This window comes from Pinus tabuliformis, chromosome 2_2 (genome assembly GCF_031772625.1).
Source record: "Pinus tabuliformis cultivar Carrire ecotype Pingquan chromosome 2_2, CPIR1, whole genome shotgun sequence".
In the NCBI taxonomy this organism is placed as follows: domain Eukaryota; kingdom Viridiplantae; phylum Streptophyta; class Pinopsida; order Pinales; family Pinaceae; genus Pinus; species Pinus tabuliformis.
The window spans coordinates 1,143,503,418-1,143,519,632 of record NC_142300.1 but is presented as its reverse complement, the minus strand read 5'-3'; positions in this window follow the sequence as shown (position 1 = coordinate 1,143,519,632).

Here is a 16,215-nt window from a genome sequence, read left to right as displayed (position 1 = left end):
GGTCGTGTGAATGAGATAGAAGACTCTAGATCTAGTTTCATCTGTCTAGGCTATGATTTCAAGATTAATACAAGATCACAACGTATGATGGCTATGATCATACAGATAGTCATTCAGTCATAGGTCCACCATCAGTCATCTATGGACATTTCGTTTGGTCATTGTACATGTAATGTTATCTTATTTGTTAGGCATGTGTATGCCTCACTTAACAAAGACATCATGATGTAAATCTATTGTAACAAATGATGATCTCATCAATTGTTCTTGATCCTGACTTGTGACAAGGTAAATCCCTTCAGTCATTAGTTTTCATTTCTAAATTTTCACTTGAGGGGATAATCTATTATAGGCTATTTTGTCACATGTAGTCAAATATAGGCCTTTAAAGGGGGCCAATTCACATCCTTGAACATATTTTCACCATCCCTACACAAAGCCCTAAGCATGACTCTGCTAAATCCCTGATTTTATGCTCTTGATTGCTAAGTTTCCAAGCTTTTAAGGCCTAGCACACCTTGGCCCTTTATAGACCAACATTGACTACCAGGTTGACCCTCTCTTCACCTACACTAATCACCAATAGGTTGCTCAATATTGGGGGTGAGAAGATTCTAGAAATTCAAGAAAAATAAAAAGAATCTTGAAGCTTCCGTTTCCATAAGCTTCTCGAGGCTATTTCAACCATTTACCTAGTATAAGAGTCTTGAATCCTATCCTATCCTACCTTGAAGTTTTCACCTCTTATCCCTTGAGCTCATCCTCCCATCTCAAGTGGATCTCAAGGCTAAATTGGTAAATGGATAAGAATTCATGAACTACCTCCCCCATCTATATATTTATAGCCATCCATGCATAAGGGGTTGACTTTTGGAGATTTAATGTGCCCTCATGTTGTTGCTTTGAGAGCCATTATTCCATGCATTAGGGTGACATAGAGGCATACTTTGTGGCAAGGAAAGGACAAGTCAACTTGGGGATCTCTTCTACAAGATCAACTACTATTTTCGCTTGTAACTCTCTCCATTTATATTAATACAAAGAGTGGAATGTTTTCCTATATATGATGTTATGATTTCATGTATTTCAATATCATGTTGATCTTTTGAATGAAGTGATTAGATTATGCTACATAAATGTCGTAGATATTTGGCTTGTCTTGTTTGATTGTGCAGGCTCTAATTATAGTGATCAGAGCTAAGATTGGAGCATACAAGTCGAGGAAGGAGTGAAGCTTGCGACAAATTCCAGGTAGGCTTCATCCCATCATTCAATTACTTTAAGGAACACACTATTCCCTTTTCTTTATGTTGTTCTAGTTCAATCCACTGGGCCTAGTGAAGACACTTCTGTCTCTAGTCGTAGATTCTATATAACACCTATCCTCACTCTTGGATTTGCAACATAAGTAATCATTGGGAAAAATATTTTTATATTGGTCTAGTGATGGCTTTGTTTCATTGGATCTATGATTACACTTAGTACTTACACGTTGTAATATGCTTGTTAGCTAGGATGCATTGCATGCTAGGTTTTCTCATTAGAACTAATGTCACATGATATTATCATGATAGATTAGTTGCATTTAGATTAAAATTGCATTTGAAATTTATTTATTTATTATTTTTTGAATTGAGGCTTCTGTGATCCATAACATTTATTAAGAGAGTTTCGGCGTAAATGACAAAAATAAAACCTTTGTTGATGCGTTTCGAACCAACTAGTGTGGTTCATCATCAGGACAAGTTGAGAAGTCAGATCATGGCTGCCAATATATAGGGAGAGCAGATCATCCAAACGGCTAGGCTGACTAGGTTGATCATCAATGGCTAGCTAAAACGGCTAGATTAAAATTAATATTAAAATATGAGGTCAAATAGAAAAATTAACTAATTGTAAAATATAAGTTATTATATTTTATTTTATTAATATATTTTTCATAGGTTAATAAATTAATTTAATTAATTTATAATTTATATAACCACTAGGGAATAGGAATACTAATTTATCTAATCAATTGAATCGCTAAGGAGGAGTAAAGGGGTTTATTTTAATTTTTTTTTCTTTAACAAAATGTTATACTATTTTATTTTAGTTATATATTAAATTATTTATTATTATTTTATTTTTAGTGGCCTAATATAAGCATGTACAATCATGACATGTTGTGAAAGCATGCTACCCCATGTGCTTGATTTGTGATATGTTCAGGTGACAGGTTTGCAGACCTAAGAAATTGTTAGAGTTCTCATGACCTCCCATTCAAGTACCTTTGTACACCTTTCCGAGTCCTCATGTCCCAGCTGGAGCCAGATGTTACCGACTACCTGAGGGTAGTATGCATAGGAGAAAATTTTATGTTAGATGGTCCTCATCGAGCAACCCCTTGTAGCCACCTAATAGTTTGATGTGACACTATCTTCACCACCTAAGCTAGCCATGTGGCCCCTCACTCATATTTTATGATCATATGTTTGAAGGTGGGCCTCCCGAACTTAAAGGTATGGCATTTCATTGGTATAGTTGAGTAATTTTTCTTACTTATCACGGACACTTTTCGGCATGAATTTCTGGGGGTATTCAGCGGAAAGAGTGGGATAGGTTTGTACTCTTGTCTCATCTACCTGATTTTGTGGTTAGCCTTGGGTACTAATCTCATGTGATCTCCTTTACTAGCTATTATCTTTAGGGTTGGAACTACATGGGAAATATCAATTTTGGTTGTGTGGTCATTCTTCCCAGCACCATATACATCATTCCCCTACACTCACGCTAACCCCATTTCACCACTTTTCCCATCCAAGTCCACATTTGTCCACTAGATCCACAAAGGGTTAGTCTCCCTCTTCCTTAGTCCACACTTTGGGTCAGGCTTGGAATGATGCCTCAGAGGTTGATGCAGCTAGAAAGAAAAGAGAAACATAATTTGGCCGCTCTCAACAAGAAATTTACCACAAAATGAAAAACATGGGTGGGACATACAAATTTAGCACGAGCGAAAAATCAAAATATGAGCACTACCCCTCATTCATGTACGTCACCCTCGTTCATATGGGCCATAGATTATCTCCCTTCACACTAAATAACTCATGATTATCCCAAACGTTGGTAGGCAATGAACTGCCCCACCTTGAAAGGGGGTATCTATTGGTATATCCTACACTTCACGCTCTCATCCCCTAGAGCCCCAAGCAGTTATAAAGAAAAATAAATCAAAGGAAAGAGGCATATGAAGAAGGGTGGAAAAGTAAAGCCCGAGGTAACTGATCATGTAACATGATTTTCTCCCTCCTACACTCATATACCAAAGTGGGATCTTCCCTCATTATAGCTACCCTTGTACCATGACAAGTGGAATGGGGCCCTCCCCTGATCCCCACCTTTCTCAATCTTTATATCACATGCCGCATACCCATTGATGGATGTACCATGGACATGTAACCTCCTTTAAAGGCTGACACCACCTAATATAGTGCTTGTTTATCCCCCTTCTTAAGCTTGGGGACACTTGTACATACCAAAGCCCACTATGGAAGGGCATGCCACCATGAAGTGCTCAATTGATTCCATGATTTGTAATCTATTTTACTTGATTACTATAATTATTTGTTGTACTGGAAGGCTAGGGGACGCATTGGATCTTACGCGGGATTGCAGGTGGGTCTCCATAGAAGGTTTAGTCTCCCTATATGGGGTCCAATCCCTACAAAGGGCCACATTGGCACTTGTAGGGTGATCGTAGAGAGCCATGGGCCTCCACCATAGTAGGAAACACTTTATGGATTCCTAGCAGTGTTTCAGTGATTTCTCATTATTATCACAAAATCAATCCCTGATAGGTTGCTAATCAAGAAGAATCTGAGTAACTATTTCAAACCAACTTTTGGCTAAGGCTTAGCCTCCCCAACCTAAGAGGGCTCTCTCACATGATTAAAGATTTTGATAATGAATTAGATGGCTAACTCTATGAAACAAATGAATAAGTGTAAATGGTTGAAACACAATTAGAAAATATTCATTGGGCTAATGGAGTCAAAAATGTTTCAGTATGACAATAATGTTAGCTTTACATGGAAGTCAGGGCATCTAGAATTCAACACATGGAGCATAAAGGAAAACACAATGTACAAATGTATGAAAGAAGTTAGAGCACAGTTAGTGATTTCTAAGTAATCATACATTCATACCACTATAAATAATGAAAAGAGGACAACCACAAGACATTTGAACGTTGAATTCCTTATGATTCCTGAGAAGCAAAGCCAAATACTGTATTACTTAAGACAGAGTCTTAAACAAAAGCACAATATGAGATTTTCTCTCAAAAAATTTCCAACCCCTGATACATTAGATTTTCTCCCATATATAAATTTCAATACCTGACTTATATTCCTTCCTCCGGCATGAGGGGAATTCGAATTCCTCCTAATTTGACACCTATTGACACTTAAAACCAACTATTTAATATAACTGATTGTTAACTAGCAGTTCTAGAGACCTAAAACAATTAGGAGTGTAAGTCCTCATTATGTTGGTATTTAGCATTAAATACAATAAAAACTCATTATCTGACAAGTGACCTTCTTTAGTTTGCCTTTGGTGGAGGCTTTAAACTCTCTGCTGACCCTTGATGCCTTATCCTTTGACTGTTCCTGGATATTAGGAAGTTGTTCCTGTTTTTTTGCTTTTGGTTTCCAAAAGGATCTTCAAAATTTATTATCCCTGTTGTTCGTCTTAATTACATGAAATGCATTGGATTAGCTTGTTTTCCATATGTTGTAGACCTTGCTCTTATACACGTGGTAAGAAAAAAAACTCATTTAATGCTGCTTGAAGCATCATGAACAGTTCTAGCTACGAAATAATGACCATTTTCATAACATAAAGCTTGGAGTTCATGAATGTCTTTCCTGTCCTTGTTTTTACCTTGTTCGATGTTTTTCCCGTGTAAGTAATCCTTTTCATATGCCCATCTTCAAAAATATTTCCTTTTTCTTCTCAAAATTGGCCCACAAAATCATTATATGCAGCTACAGCAGTTTCGTAGCGTGCTACAAAACTGTTGTGCATTAGGCATCACCTACAACAGTTTCGTAGCGTGCTATGAAACTGCTGTGTGATTTCAAAAACACAGTTTTATGCCAAAATTTGACTTCCTTGAGTTTTATTTCCTTTGAAATGGCTCTTCCATATGCCATGAAGCTGTTCAAAACTGAATAAACTGATACCATTCTTCAAAGTAAACTTCAAAAGGTGATCCACATCAAAATTTTAAGATTTAGCCTTACTTGCTATGTAGTTTTTCTTAGCTGAGGATGTCCTTCAGGCTAGTTCAACTGTATCTTCAGATCTTCGATTTGCCTCTTCATAATTCGGATTCCAGCTCTTAATTTTGCATTGACCTTTCTGATGTATCTTGCTTCTTTTATTGTAGGGACCATCCAAGTGAAATATTGGGCATGACAGCTAACCACTTCGGGTATTGAAATTGTTTTATCTTCCCACAGAGCCTCCATTTTGTTAAAATAAGCTTCCTTGATTGCATGTTTCCTTGAGGTTTTTCTAAGTTTGGCAATTTCAAGATTTGCCAGCTTCAGTTTCTTTTTCAACTCTTCAAAACTACATTCCTCTTGTTGAGAGATAACTGCCTTACCTCTATCATTTTTGTGTAGTTGTGATGATGTTTCTGTTGGAAATAATACTGAGAGGGGGGGGTGAATCAGTATTATCAGATCTGATAAAAATTTTTCAATTTCATACTCAGATTCATACACGCAGCTTCAGTTAAGGATATCAGCATATATACGCTACTTTGTTAAGGGCAACTAGCGTACATGCAGTAATCTTATGATTCAGTTAGCTTATCTTCAGTAAATGCATCAAAACATTATTAACCATATTAACAGTAAATAGGTGCAGTATAACAGAACAGATCATCACACATAAGGCACACACATGAACACCATGATATAAGGCGGAAACCCAATGTGGGTGAAAACCACCTGCTGCAATTTGTTTCTATCTTCCTTTAATAAGAAACTTCTTTTACAATGTACTGGTGCAGTCCTTTACCAGCACGCAGGCTACAACTTGCAGAGGGCTACAACCCTCTTAGCTCTTGTACTAGCCGATCCATTTACTAGTACGTAGGTGCCTGCCTACAGAATGCTCCAACCTTTACTCGTTCTCCAGCTGCTCCTGGAAGGGAGCTACAACCCCCTGACTCTTGTACTGGCTGATATGTTTACCAGTACGATCTTCCCGGGACCACGTTTCATACATTTCATACTAGATCCATAAAACAACCTGCATCATCAATCTCTGAATCACCCAATACTGAATCACTGAAACCCTGTCAACAACATAGACAACATAACAGTAACCAGATCCAACTTCATCTTCAAATATCATACATCACATTGTATAGGCTACTTGGACAAACCCAACCTGCGTGTATATGCTCTTTTTCCAAAGACAACCTGCATACAGATCTGCAAATCCTAACCTACAATTTCGCAGCTATACCAGACATCAAAACATACCCAGATCATAAACATGCGTCAGTAGATCTAGTCTTTCCACAGTCAAACCATATGAAGATAATCATTCCAAGCCTTGAGATCCCGTTCCATAGTTCATCATCCTCCACATGAGTGAAACCATGGTTTAGATCACCAACCCATAACCAGCATTTGGATCTCACACTTCATCAGATATTCATTACTCACTCACTCAATTTGGCCTAATGATGTTCTCCTTATATAGGTTTAGGCCTTCCTCAATACCACGGGCCAAAACCATAGAAATACAATACCATCAACTTCAAAACTCGGGATCAACACGACTGTCGAGATACCTTGGTCCAAAAACATAGGCTCAAGTACGGAGGACTAACTACCACGGACAAAAAGTAAGCTTTCCGACACGTACGCTCTTTTCCATTCATGAACCAGCGTGTATACCCTACTTGGTATATAGCGAACCTGCGTATACACGACTTGGTATATAGCGAACCTGCGTGTATACGCGACTTGGGCTTAATGAACCTGCGTATATGAATTTTCTCTTCTTCTTATAGTCTGATCATCAATTCCTTGCTGCTATCCTTCTGCACTATAATTTGTCATCAGTGTGACTTGCCATCAAGGACAACACTTGTCTCATAATGCCAACAATCTCCCCCTTTGGACTTGATGGCAAAGCTAACTTGTCACACTTAGAACTTGATCTTCTTGTTCCTTTGAGCTGTCCTGCATCCCATGCATTTAGTCACATCTGTAGATTGATCTAGTTATATGTAATTGAGATGTTCTTCTATGAGAGGGTTGCCATCAAGTACAACACTTGTCTCATAATGCCAACAATCTCCCCCTTTGGACTTGATGGCAACAACACCAAATCACTCTCCCCCTTTGACATCAAGGGCAAAGGGTGGACCAAGATATTCTCTTTCCTTGATAAACATTCTGCTGTCCATACTCCCCCTGAGTACCTGCTGAAATCTCCAAATGTGCTCCCCCTTTGTATATGCCAAAGTGTACCAATCTGTCCATGCCAAGTCTCTGTACTGCTGAAGTGTGCTCTTCTTGACTGAAGGCAAGATATGCAAAAAGATGCTCTACAAGAAAGAACACAACTCTATACATCATAAGTGACCTTCCTAACCCCAAAGACTCATACATACATCCTTCACCCAACCAAGTGGCGATCAACCTCCCAACTAAGTGGGGATACATTAGAAGTTTACATATGACAACCAATTACATTACATCTTCATCCCAGGCATAGTGGGGAAACCAATATAGGCCGTTATATGACCTTGACACCATGAAAGAGATACCACATAAAAGAGATATATGACATAGAGATGAAATATCAAGACTATGCAAATCATCAATAACTATTATCAGCAGCATCTGTCAATCACTGTATATATCAACAATCATGTTCTCCTTCTGTTCTCCATCTACCTCTGTTCCACCTGAAATCAACAACAATTGTGAACTAGAACCAAAAGCCAACAATGCATTATTAGATGTTAATCTGTTCCCCCTGAACCTGTGCCAGATGGTCTCTGTTAGACCCATATCATAATCTTCTCATTCTGAGTTTGACCCACTGATTTCCTTCAAATTATCATATACGTGACTGTATCTACATAAAAAAGCGTATATACGCAGATAGTCCTTATCCAACTCACGTACACAAATTTCCATATCAGCAACCTGTAAATGTCCAGTAGAGAATAAGTCATCAACCTATAACAAGGTATGTCTGCATCAATTCATCCCTTTGACCAGAATTCAGAGTCATTCACATTATATCATGTGTGAAACCACCATAGCCATTTCATCAAGCTCTACATGATCCAAGTATCATTACTTGGGAACATCTGCATCAACCAACATATGTAAGTATCAACCTATCATCATATAGATATGAACTCATCATCATGTCTCCAACAAAGTGACTTTGAGGAGTCATCCATGTATCAGCACTATGTATCTTGAGCTCAAACTCTTTTGACAAAACTTCTTGATATCATCAACAACAACAATCCTTATCCCCATGAGTGCCTGCATCATAACTGTATGATCTTTATGCATATGACGACAGCAGCATATGAGTGACTCATCATCAAGTGAGGAAGATGTGTATTCAAGCTTTGTACTTCTCCTTATCCTTATGAAGATCACCATGTAAGCACTATATATGCATCATCAATGAGTCAACCATAAATCTGATCTGAACATCAACTATGAAACCCCAAGAATCATATGGACTACTCACACCCACATCATAGCAAGATATATCATTTAGCCATATAAGTAACATCACCAAGGACTATTAATCCATAATGCCAACAATGCAATATTAAAGGCATATTCTCCCCCTCAACCTGTGCCATCTGTTTGTTGTTAGATCTGAACATGCATACATCAGTAGTAAGCATCAAGACATCATCATCATCAAGTTAGGATTAAAACACTTCTAGCATCTCACAAGTATCAAGTCATTTCTAGACATTCTCAGCAGACTGTAACTGTTAACCAATAGAGCAGATACTGGATTGAATCATATCAGACCCCTTTTCTGAGCCTGTCCCCACTCCTTTTCCACAGACTGACATATACGCGACTTTGCAGTGTATAACTCGCGTATATATGCAACTTCAATTTATGAAACTTGCGTATGAGTTTTAGGACACTGAAGTTTTACACCTTCAGCTCCCTCTGAGTTTATTATGTCTGTGTTGTGCTAACCTGAGTATTTTGTGTTGTGCCACATCTTTCTGGCTGGACTTCCTTCTTCTTCCATATCTTCAAGTGTGATGATGTTTTCTCCTTTTGGTGTGATTTCCGTCCTTTGTTCCTGCATTCCTTTGCTATATGTCCAAGTTTGTTACATGCATAACATCTTACATGTTTCATATTCCTCCTGTAGCAATCAGCAGCTTTGTGACCAAACTTATTGCAAGCAAAGCAATATCCATTAAAGTACCTTGAATGTGATGATCTTTCTGCATGATGGTCTTGAACTCTTCTTCTTCCACATCTGGCTGCAACATGTCCAAGATTATGACACACATAACATTCAACATTATTCATAGGAGAAGTAAAAGATTTTCTTTGAAGAATCTCTTTCCTTGGTTGATGATGAGATGGATCTTTCATTTCTTCATTGATCACTTTAGATTTCTCTTTAGAGTTCCTTGCCTCAGCTTGTGAACTAGATTCACCTTCAATAGATTCATGGAAACCAAGACCAGTCTTTATAGCAGTAGATCTTTGACTACTAAGAATATCATCCAAGACTTTAGAGCTATCTTGAAATCGTAAAAGCTTATCCTTTTCTTCTATTTTAGCTTTCAAGATATTTACCTCATCCTGAAGCTGTTCTTCCTTTTCAAGAGATTGCTTTTTCAAATCTTCTTTAGCTTTTCTTCCTTCTTCCATTTGTTCCCTTAGTTTGAGAATCTCCTTTTCTTGTTCTTCATTCAGATCCTGCTGCATTTGACGAACTTGGAAGGCACATTCCAGCTGGGATTTTAAGCTGATGACTTCATTGTCTTGTCTTTCAATTGCTTGATGTAGATCTTCATTCTGCTTCCTTGATTCTTCAAGATCTCCCTTTAGTGAGAGGATTGTAGCTTCAAGATTTTCATAGTAGCTGGATCTATCTTTGAGTTTCTTGATGGTTGTGCTTCTTTCGTTGACTTCTTTTCTTAATGATGTCACTTCATGCTGCAATTTTTGACATTGGGCTTCCTTGTCCTTGCGTAGTTTTCTTACCTTGTTTCCTTCTTCAAGTTGGGCCTTTAGTTTGGTAGCTTCTTCTTTGAAGTCACATTCCCTTTTGTTCAATAGATCTTGTTGATCTCTAATTTTGTCTGTCAGCCTTTTAAATTCTGCCTCTATTTGATATCTTTCTTGTTCACCCATAAGAGCAAGTTCAGTAGTTTCACTATCACTTCCATCTCTTTCACAAGGAAATATAGTTGGAACATCAGAGGATAACACATTCATACCTGATAATGATTCTGAATCTGATTTTGAATCTGAAGAGCTTCTTATACCTAATCCCCAATTGATTCTCCCACTGTCATAGTCCTTCTGAGATGTTTTCTTCTTCTTATGAGCTTTCTTCTTAAACTTCTTTTCCATTGTTCCACGGATCTCCTTCAAGCGATCAAGCTTCTATCAAAGAACCTGGCTCTGATACCAATTGTTGGAAATAATACTGAGAGGGGGGAGTGAATCAGTATTATCAGATCAGATAAAACTTTTTCGATTTCATACTCAGATTCATACACGCAGCTTAAGTTAAGGATATCAGCGTATATACGCTGCTTTGTTAAGGGCAACTAGCGTACATGCAGTAATCTTATGATTCAATTAGCTTATCTTCAGTAAATGCATCAGAACATTATTAACCATATTAATAGTAAATAGGTGCAGTATAACAGAACAGGTCAGCACACATAAGGCACACACATGAACACCATGATATAAGGTGGAAACCCAATGTGGGTGAAAACCACCTGCTGCAATTTGTTTCTATCTTCCTTTAATAAGAAACTTCTTTTACAATGTACTGGTACGGTCCTTTACCAGCATGCAGGCTACAACCTGCAGAGGGCTACAACCCTCTTAGCTCTTGTACTAGCCGATCCATTTACTAGTACGTAGGTGCCTGCCTACAGAATGCTCCAACCTTTACTCGTTCTCCAGCTGCTCCTGGAAGGGAGCTACAACCCCCTGACTCTTGTACTAGCTGATATGTTTACCAGTATGTAGGTGCCAGCCTACTGAACTCTACGATCTTCCCGGGACCACGTTTCATACATTTTCATACTGGATCCATAAAACAACATGCATCATCAATCTCTGAATCACCCAATACCGAATCACTGAAACCTTGTCAACAACATAGACAACATAACAGTAACCAGATCCAACTTCATCTTCAAATATCATACATTACATTGTATACGCTACTTGGACAAACCCAACCTGCGTGTATACGCTCTTTTGCCAAAGACAACCTGCATATAGATCTGCAAATCCTAACTTATAATTCCGCAGCTATACCAGACATCAAAACATAACCAGATCATAAACATGCGTCAATAGATCTAGTCTTTCCACAGTCAAACCATATGAAGATAATCATTCCAAGCCTTGAGATCCCGTTCCATAGTTCATCATCCTCCACATGAGTGAAACCATGGTTCAGATCACCAACCAATAACCAGCATTTGGATCTCACACTTCATCAGATATTCATTACTCACTCACTCAATTTGGCCTAATGATCTTCTCCTTATATAGGTTTAGGCCTTCCTCAATACCACGGGCCAAAACCATAGAAATACAATACCATCAACTTCAAAACTCGGCATCAACACGACTGTCGAGATACCTTGGTCCAAAAACATAGGCTCAAGTACCGAGGACTAACTACCACGGACAAAAAGCCGACACGTATGCTCTTTTCCATTCATGAACCAGCGTGTATACCCTACTTGGTATATAGCGAACCTGCGTATACGCGACTTGGTATATAGCGAACCTGCGTGTATACGCGACTTGGGCTTAATGAACCTGCGTATATGAATTTTCTCTTCTTCTTATAGTCTGATCATCAATTCCTTGCTGCTATCCTTCTGCACTATGATTTGTCATCAGTGTGACTTGCCATCAAGGACAACACTTGTCTCATAATGCCAACAGTTTCTGATGAAACCACAGGTCCTTCATGTAATTTTTCTACCTACCCTATTTCACTTGCTTCTGGCTATGCCTCTTGTATCTCTTTTGAATGCATTATCAAGGGTCTTCTTGGCTTAAAAACAAATTCAGGAGCCTAATCATCAAATTTGAGCTTTTTAGAGGTTTTGGCTTTTTTGTTTTTGCCTTTACTTACTTCCATTAAGTCTGCTCGAACCAGAGGAGATTTTTCAATGTCAATAGCTTGAAGCAAATCGCTCAAACTTACTTTTGAAGCTCGGCTCCCCTCAGTAATCACTGCCTTACCTTTTTCTCTAGCTAGTTGGCTCTTGGTTACTCTTCTTTGGACCGTTTCACCTGTGGATTGCTCTTGTACACATTCTTTGATCTAAAATTTCCTTTTTTTGTGACTATTGAGGTGTGTCCTGAATTACTAGTGGTCTCATGGTCTCCTTCACTTGCTTTTTGTATTTCAATTTCATGAATCTTCTTGATCTTGTTTCCTCCAAATGACTCACTACTGGTGAAGAAATCCTCGTAGCTTGAGGGCTGAGACCAATTTCATTTTTGAAGCCAGACATAAACAAGAAAATGGACCACTCCCTATCTATTTTCTAGAGCTCATGTAAAATAATCAATTTGACTAAGCCATGATGAAACAACGAGGTCTCACAGGCTTCCTTCTTCAACTGAACCTTGTCACACATTTTGCCTAGGCTACAAAACAGATAGAAAGGAAAATCCAGAGATATCTTTCCAGTGAAATGAAGCAGAAGTTTGAAGTGATAGGAATACACCTTATGATACCTCCCCTCACAGGTAAAGTATCTCTGTATGTAGGTAAGAAAATTAGCATATGAATCCTTGACAAAGCTCCTGGGCACTGACTTGTTTAAGTCTGAATCAACGAACTTTGGCTTTAAGAATTCCTTGCAAGGAGTCATATCAAACTTGAAGTTTTTAAACCACCTCTCCTGTCCCCTTGGAATTTCAGTGACTGCAGATATAACCTCTGGAGAGATTGGTAATTCAAGCACTCCAACCTTCAAATTCAATCCTGTGAAATTGAAAGCAAATTCTTTGGTGACTTGCATGTGGCCTCCTTGAAGTTTTTCACAAAATCTCCAACAACCAACCTGTTTGAAAGCTTGTTCAACTTCATTGTTCTTCAGGAGAACATCTAAACCTTTAGGCTCATTCCTTAGACACCTGCCTGACCTATGATCCTTCTTTTCTGTAGACACCTCCATGGAATTCCTGCAAAATGAAGATTGAAAGAGCTTGCACCATCTTAATCTCGATCACTGCCTTGCTTGAAATGGAAAGGGAAGCTGCCTCGCTTGAACTTCAAAGAATTTTGATTAAATGCCTGTCAATTTTCTTCTCATGCATGAACACAAACATAATCATAACTGAAAAAACTTGGACCTAACGAACCTAATGATGAGAATGAGCGGTTGCATGTGATAGGCATGGTGTATGGACTAACAATTGATGATATATGATTAAGGGATTCTAATAGATTGGACAGCTAGGTGAGATTTGACATGAATCTGCACGAATCCCCGATTTCATAGCGCAACCAGTGCAAATTTTGGGTTTTGCGCTACGAAAACTCCTAGACTGGGTTTTGCGCTATGAAAACTCCTAAACAGTTTCGTAGCGCATGAAAACCTTGATACAAGTTTGACACATGGAAATTTTTGTGTGATGTGGGATCAGTGATAGGCAAAAACAGAGTTTTGACCCTATTTGACAATACCAACAAGACTCCCTTCTAGATCTTAGACTCTAAAACAAACCATGGAATGATTAGACCAAGACTAACATCAATCCTTTGAAATCAAACTGATGTTCAGAATTTAGAAATTTTTTCTTAAGTGATAACACTCGTGTTCCACCTTGTAGATGAGGATGATGCACCGGGTTCACCATGCATAGCCAGCTCCACACTTGCGCCATACACTTGGAAGATGTTCCAAGGTCCAGATGAGGATGTGTCTCATTGTAGGAGACAAAGGGGGGTCTTATGTCATCATCCTATCATTTACAAATGGTTTACAACCATTATCGATCCACTTGGAAACACATGAGTAGGTCATTGTGCCCCTACACCCACTTGGGAGCACCACATGTGACTTTCATGGAAAATAAGGGGCCACCACCTTGTCCACTATGTTTGGAGCCTTTTCACTGAACTTGGCACATTTGGATTCCATCAAGCCTCCTTAATGGCCCAACTGCTCATCATATTCATTATTTTTCCCTCTTGAGAGGCTAATTTTTGTATTATTGAGCTATCTTGGTGTCTTGTCACCAAGTCATGTCATTATTATGTATTATTTTATTATTTGGGGCTTAATTAGGCCAATTAGGAAAATTGAATCCCATTTTGGGTTGTACAAAGAACATGAGAGGTGATTCATTTATCTCATCATCACCTGGATTGTATTAGTATCTCTTGTGAGATTTTCACACTTTTTGCTGGGATGAATGTTTTGGAGCTTTCTTGATGCACTATGATGTATGGATTTTCGCTATTGTCTTTGGAGCTTCTTTCTAATGTGAAATTGATAAATGGATATACTCTCTCTCCTGTGTAAGTTGAAATTTTGATGCTATTATTGTTATCTTACTTGTAAAATGCATATATCCCTTTATCATTATTCATGTATGGGTTAATGTAATGCGAAATTCTTTCGGTACCTTGAATAAGTGATTAAAATGCATGCATTGATATTTTAGGGATTGGGTATATGTTATTAAAGACACCTCTTAGGTTGAAGACCTCAAAACTTTGTCTCCTTCACAACTTTGAACTATAAATCCATATTTTCCTAGTTATTGTCCTTAGAGAGGCTAGCAAATATCAATTAGGGCTCCTTAGCTTATGAAAATTCTCAATCTATGTGTATCTTAACTCCATTAAGCCTAAAAAATAAGGCATTGATCCTCGTATCCCTTTGGTGATCAAATTTACCTCTCTTTTCTTCACTTTTCCAAATTCTAGGCCTAATTGTAGAGGATCACCTAGAGAAAAATTCATTATAGCCATTCAAAACCCTTGAAATTTGGTCCATTATTGTACTGAATATTTCTCAATAGGTCCTCCATGTTTTAGGAGAATCCAATAGTAGAATCTTGAGACAAAGAAATCCCTAGCCATAACACCAATTCTTTCCTTAGGTTGATTTGGGATAGTGTGCTCATTGGGATCATTGCATTCAAATATCAAAATAAAATTAGTCCTTTGATCCTATTCCGTACCCTAATTAGGTTAATCCCCTCATTGATTGGTTAACTCCAAACCCTTGACCTAGTTTTGGGTCCACTTTTCTTTGTGTTGTCTCGCAAGTTTATAACTCAATTTCCCCAAGGATTACATAGAACCCTCTTATCTATAAGGATCCTCAGGTCTAGGAATCCCCTTGTTAAGGCATATCCTCCAAACCTAGTGATCCAAAATGGATCTTGTATAAACCTCTAAGTCAAAAGTCTTCAAATATGATTAACAATGGAAAAAGGTTATAATAGAGAAAATAGCGTGAATCGCACGAAAAACCAAGTTTGGACAAAGAATTTAGAGCCAAGTAAAACTTCAGCAAAAGTCAGAGGCTACGTCAGCAGGACAGGTGGCAACCCAGGAAAGAGTCACAGGTTTCTGGTGATGTCAGCACAGCAGATGAGGTGGCAGTCGGAGATTGGTTCAAGTCATTGATAATGTGGAACAGGGTTAAAGTGGAAATCATGTGATTAACGAGGTTAAAATGCTTTTTACAGCTAAACCTTATTAGGCAGCAGATCCGATAGATTTATGAACAAAATAGCGAAGGATTTGAGTTCCATGGTAAACGGTATTTCGGGCAGGCTTCAAGTGGTAAGTGGTATTGGAAGGGTTTCACCCGATTCCATACACTGGACGACACGTAGCATGGTGCAGGAGAGAGAAAACCACTTTATTGGATGGGTAATCCTTGTGCAAGTG